Raw genomic sequence first — 6,337 nt, forward strand, 5'->3', positions numbered from 1 at the left:
AAAGGACACTGCAAAATTTGCAGAGGAAGCTTGTGATAATAACAAATGATTTTTGAGTACCTGCTTTCTGAAAAGTATTATACTAAGCACTTTACAAACTTTTAATCACCTCACATCTATGAAGTACATTCTATTATTTCTCCCATTTTGCAGATGATGAGACAGATTTATGAATATAAACCAAATATTAAGTGGTAAGTGCAGACATAGAAAGGAAGTAAGAATTTGATGTCAAGTAACATGCTTAAATACTATCATATACTGGCTCCCTAGATATCCCTAATATTTTCCTATCTCATTGTACCTCTATTTGTCAATTATTATTCTGCTGTCTTCTGGCCTGCCCATCTAGATCAAAATTAGATTGAAACCAAATTCCTAATTCTCTTACACCCCTGTCCTTCCACCATGCTCACCTGGGAATACGTCAGCCCTCTATCTGTTCTGTATTTTGCTTTTATTACTTCAAAACACAAACATTCAGTACTGCTAAAAATGAACATAAATATTCAGATTACATCACTATACAAAAATGATTTTGACTATACAAATATGATTTTGACCTTGGTTACTTTTTCAATCAGAAAAGAATCCAGTGCAACTCATAGTTTCCCATCTTTTCTCATCCTGACCCCAGTCTTGAAGCCTGCTTAATTGAAGAACTAAAGCTTTTTTTGCATGATCTCCTAAAGCTTCCTGACACCCCTCTCACTACCTAGATATCTGTATCTACTCTCTTTTTGTGCAAATCATCTACATATACTATTATATTGATATCCCAGAATAATATCAAACCACTATTTCAAAATTTATTATTTTCTATCTCTTGGAAATTTTTCTTCCTGCAGTATTCTGAACCTTGGTTCACAGCACTATGATCTATCTAGCTACTAATATTAGAAAATTGGGAGCTATGGTTAAAGATGTATTTCTTTCAAACTAATGACTTATTTATTAAATATGCTAACATTGGGTTGTTCTCCATTCTATATATGTGAAAATAAGGCTAATATTTAGGTCTTTGATATCAGCACTTAGGTGACTGACTAAAATTTCTAATGTTGTATAATGGCTCAACTTTTTATAAAATATTTTGATACTGCATACATTTTTACTACATAATAAAATAAACTATTAACTCATTTGTATATTTTCATAACAAAATATATGTACCAAAGAAGAGCATCAGGGTCTATGAATTTGGTCACAGAAGAATATGGACTAACACAAACTTTACTGCTGCAAATGATATAATTTTATAAGGTATGAAAGTTATGAAGGCAAACTCTAAAAAACTTACAGAATCTTTTCTAGATATACATAGTACACTTATAGGAGAAAGTGAGTTGGAGACAAGAAAAGGGTAAGTGCAGGAATAAAGTAGACCAGTACTAAGATAAGGCAGTAGTTGAAAACTTGTGCCAGTGTATAGATGTATCCTAGTGTCTGATCTTAATTTTTGGATGCTGAAGCTCTGCTGGCATATATGGGATATCTTCTGCAAATGCCCTTTTATCTAGTTTCCAGTAATTCTCACGGTCTTGCTTTGAAATCTGGACTTTCTTATTCCTTTCAGTTTGGCCTGGCATCAATTGTTCTGAATTTGCTTTATTCTCTAGAAACATGGTAATCTTAGTCTATTTCTTTACTTACTAATGAAAAACCAGCTACCTATATCATCAGAATCTATTAATAATACACTCCATTATTCAAAAAACATCACTACAATGTTATTAAGTATTGGTAAACTAAACTAATATGAAATTTACAAATAAACTTTCATAATAACTTATTACAACTGAATCATGGATTCTGATACTTCTATTACTTAGAAGGACCAGAACAAAGACTGGATTACTGGGACTCAAAAGAAGAATGGTGATAATATGAAGTGTTTCTGAGGGCATAGTCCTCTGACTAGACTTCTGGTATGAACATTTCTCCTCCTGAAGCATTTAATCCCCAAGGAACACTGGAATATCAACATTGAATCTAAAAGTTGTCTGTTGTAAAATGATATAAATTGACACTTTTACCAGGTTTTAATGGGTTTATATCGGATTGATAAAGAAACATTTTTACACAATCTCTTGTTTAAAAGGAAAGGGATGAAGATAATATGTCTCATTAAAAGTATAAAGAATGATCTTACCTAAGTTATTAGAACTGAAACTGAAGAATCCTTTGCTTATTTGATGCCATATGTATGGCAGATCCCAGGAATTAAGAATTACACTCCCCCCAATTAATTCTGTCTTTTCCAAGCCAAATGAAAAATTGACCAGTGGACTGTAGCCAGAAGTGATCTTGCCACTAAGGAGCAAATGGAATACATAAACAATCAAATTTTTATTGCTTATTTCTCCTAATAGCAACTGGATCTTGCATGTTCTTAGTTTTTATATGGAAGTTCCAGATATATCTTAGTTTTTCAAACTGAAAGAAATATTCAGCTTAGGTGTTCATAGAAGATAAAAATCACAAGTTTTCACATGGCAAATTACAAAAATAAATAGAGTATCACTGGTGATTTTGGATAGGACATTAATGTGATCATGATTCAGCTGTTGATTTATTCCATCTTTATCTAAAGGAAAAACTCTGGATTTTCAAAGCAATTGTTTTCACTTAAGTTATTGTACATTCATGTAAACACTTAGGAAAAATATAACAGTGTTATCTGGTGAGTAAGAAAATGTCAAATTAGGGGAATGTCCTAAGATCAATATTATTCATTAAGTACATTAAAATATGAAAAATTCCCATGAATTATTGAAAATAATAACATAATAATCAAAGTTATCTAAAGCAAAATTCTGGAATAAATTTTGAAAAAACTCTGTAAGAATATAGTACAGCCATAAATTTATTTTAAAAAGCTGTAAAAAGAGGCAATAAGGAAAAAAACCTAATTAAGCCTAGAAAAAATGAGATCTTGCCTATAAGTAAGTTTAAAAATGAAGTATTAGGTATAGATGTGTGGCGCGTGTTTTTATGTGTTTGTGTGGTGAGTTTTCTTCTGAGAATATTAATTTGTTTGCTTGCCAATAACTTGCTTGCTTGCCAAATACCCACTATTAAAGGCTATTGAATATTCTAAAATTACTTGAAATTTTAATTTTATTTTACATATCTGAATAATTTTGAATAATAGGTACAAATTCATTAAAAACAAATGAAAATAGATCTGGGAAAATTGTTCATTCTCTTGCTCAATACCCCAGGTTATCATGAATATAATTTTTTACTGAAGGCTAGAACATACTTGGGCTGTTAATCAAAACTGTTTAGCTGAAAGATGGGGAAAATTGTTGAGGTTAAGCATATTTTTGAAGCAGCTCGAGCAAGCAGTCCATTCTGAGCCTATCTGACTTAATTATACTCTAAAGACTAAGTGAAAGGCTTGATTAATTAAACTGAGAAGATAGTGCTTGTTTAAGTAATTCTTTCCTGTTGGCACATATTGTCAAATATTTCAGTATTTTTTTTTAAGTTGTAAATTGGTCACATGATAAACTCAATGACACAATTTAGTAAGAAAAATCTGGAATAATCATAACAATGTAACCATAATGATGTTTTGATATAGAAAAAATGACCCTTCAGCAAATTTGATGGTTATAAGAAAGACATATTTTCTCTATATACTAGAGTCATTAGTATTATCTATAGGGCCTCAGATTTTTCATCCACTTTATTCATGGATTATTTAAAAATTAATAGAGCTGTCATATATCTGCTATATCTGTAACAAATGTATTCTTCCCATATTTTATTAGTAGTCCTCCAATAACTTAAAAAAAAATAATATTATGTTCTTTAGTAAAGTGAGTGGTATGCAACTTACATCGCAGCTCAAAAAATACCTTCCCCAATAAAGTTTTCCTAAATTTCTCATTTGCAATTATGAGCTTTACTTTCACTGTAATCTCAAATTTAAATATTTATAAAATTCTGTATTATTATGTGATATAGAATGATTCTATTACAAGACTGTGAAATCTTAATAAAGTATAAGTATAATGGCTAGCAATTAGAGAATACAAAATTAATACACTAGATATGATATTTAACTCAATAATTAAAATATAATTTGTATTAAGTTTAGTACATGCAAAATACATTATGCAAGATAGATATCTCATTTAATTCCCACCAAACTCAAGTAAAATAGCCTGAAATTATTACCATTTATCGGATAAAGATTATGACACAACACTTAAGGATACATAATGCCACTGTTCTGTGGAAATGCATAGGTGCCAACAGAAAATAACTTTATTTAAATCCATTATGTATATACAATCTTAGGCATCTTCAATGACTTTTGATTGCTTTCAGAGTATAGAAAATGTCTGATAACTTCAATGATGGAGTGCTTATCTTTAGATTATTCAGTCATGTTAATTATCAGTCTTCTGGCGAGTCAAGGGGGTCACCTTCCTAGTAGCCTTTTGAAGGTGGTCTCACTTACTATGAGTTGAGGAAGAAGTTTCTTCCTCACCACCAAAAAGAGGTACAGTCCAGGGAGTCTCTCTCACCTAACAGTCTCACCCCTTTATGGTTCTCCATCCTCAACCCTTTATATTCTCTAGAGATAAATGTGTGGCTTAAGATCACATACTTAGTGTTCAACCACCTCTTGAAAGTACTGCATAGACATGCAAGACTATTTATCTTATGACTTCACCAAGCAATAGTCAGAAAGAGTGCCAATTTAACCCTCTGTTATAGCTATCTTCCTTAAGATCAAGTGTCTAGAAAAAGAGAGCTCAGTGTTGAAACCAATACCTTTAGGTCAATGACTCTAAAGCTCAGCTTTAAACCCTGACATGATTCTGATATATACCTTATACACTTTAACGTGCATTCCTGTCATCCTCATTATCTTGTTATACATATACTGTAATAAAGGAATGTTATAATGGTAACATTTCATATTCCTTTTCCACATGGTTTATAGATTCATCTATATTGGGGATAATACATTTTAAAACATCAATCAAGTTAGTCATAGGTAATTGTAGGACTTCAGGCATTCGAGTCTATGCAATATATGTCTCTTTTTCAGAAAGAAGCATTAGTAATCTCCAATGAATTGTATCTTCTATGAAAAGCAGTTTCACATGAAAAGAACATTAAATTAATATTTTGTTAATTCCTCCTTATTCACTGTGGATACACTTTTTTTGTAGTTAAGTATCAGTTGAAGGTGTTAACCAAATTTTTTTGAGCCCAGGAAAATAATTAAATAATTATATTATGAGTGGAAATGTAGAGTTATGATGTAATTCCACATGCTGTCAATTTAAATATTTAAATCATTTATAGTCATTGTTACATTAGTTACTGTTACAGAAAAGCAGTATAGCCCAGAAGCCAAAATGGTTAAATTTAGGCAATTAAAGTAAAATTTTGAATTATTAATGCCAGAGATATTATGTGCTATTCCAAGTTCTAACATATTTTTTAAAATTCATCCAATTAATTGTTTGCTTATTTTTTATAATTCTCAAAATACTTTACTAATTTTATACTCCAAAGTTGTCAAATGGCTATTGGAACCATATATGGAGATGTACACACTGCATAACATTTTTTGAACCTTTAGATCCATATGATGGAGAGAATTCCAATTATACTTTGGGCAATATCATAGACAATTCTCTATAAAAGTATTTTCCTTTTTTAAAATAATGATAACCACTGGATAATAAATATTTTAGTATTTCCATTTCAGTAGAGAAAGTAACTATTTTTAAAATGCATTACAGTTTTCTGATATTTAGAAGCATATAATTTTCTCATTTCTAAATATTTAAACACAAAAAATCAATACTAGCCTCTCTTTGATTCAGAGCTTCACCCACACTGTCCTTACTTAAAAGTATCCTTACTTTATCTGGACTCAGAAGGAAAAATTTCTTTATAAAAACAACATTATTACATAATGTTTCTACTATAGCATATATCAAAAGCATATATAATATTATGTACCAGGGGAAATTTCAGGAGGGAGAGCAATAATCTTCAACAATCTTTCCCTCTGGCCCTGGGGATATCATTCAGTTTTACCAAGATTTTTATAATATTTACCATACCCTTATATCTTACAAAAAGTTACAGCACACCATGTTTACATTATATTTGTTATGGACACTCGTTTATAATGAACACTTTATAAATGTCTTGCCAACAGGATTTCTAATAAATAAATGTAAAGGATTCATATATCCTACCTGTGCCTATTTGTTCTTTATTATTCTAGGTGTCCAGTGTATGCTCAATGATAATTGATTAAATGATTGATTTCTAGCTTGATTGCTTATTGATAGCA

Source organism: Mesoplodon densirostris, chromosome 17 (assembly GCF_025265405.1).
Source record: "Mesoplodon densirostris isolate mMesDen1 chromosome 17, mMesDen1 primary haplotype, whole genome shotgun sequence".
In the NCBI taxonomy this organism is placed as follows: domain Eukaryota; kingdom Metazoa; phylum Chordata; class Mammalia; order Artiodactyla; family Ziphiidae; genus Mesoplodon; species Mesoplodon densirostris.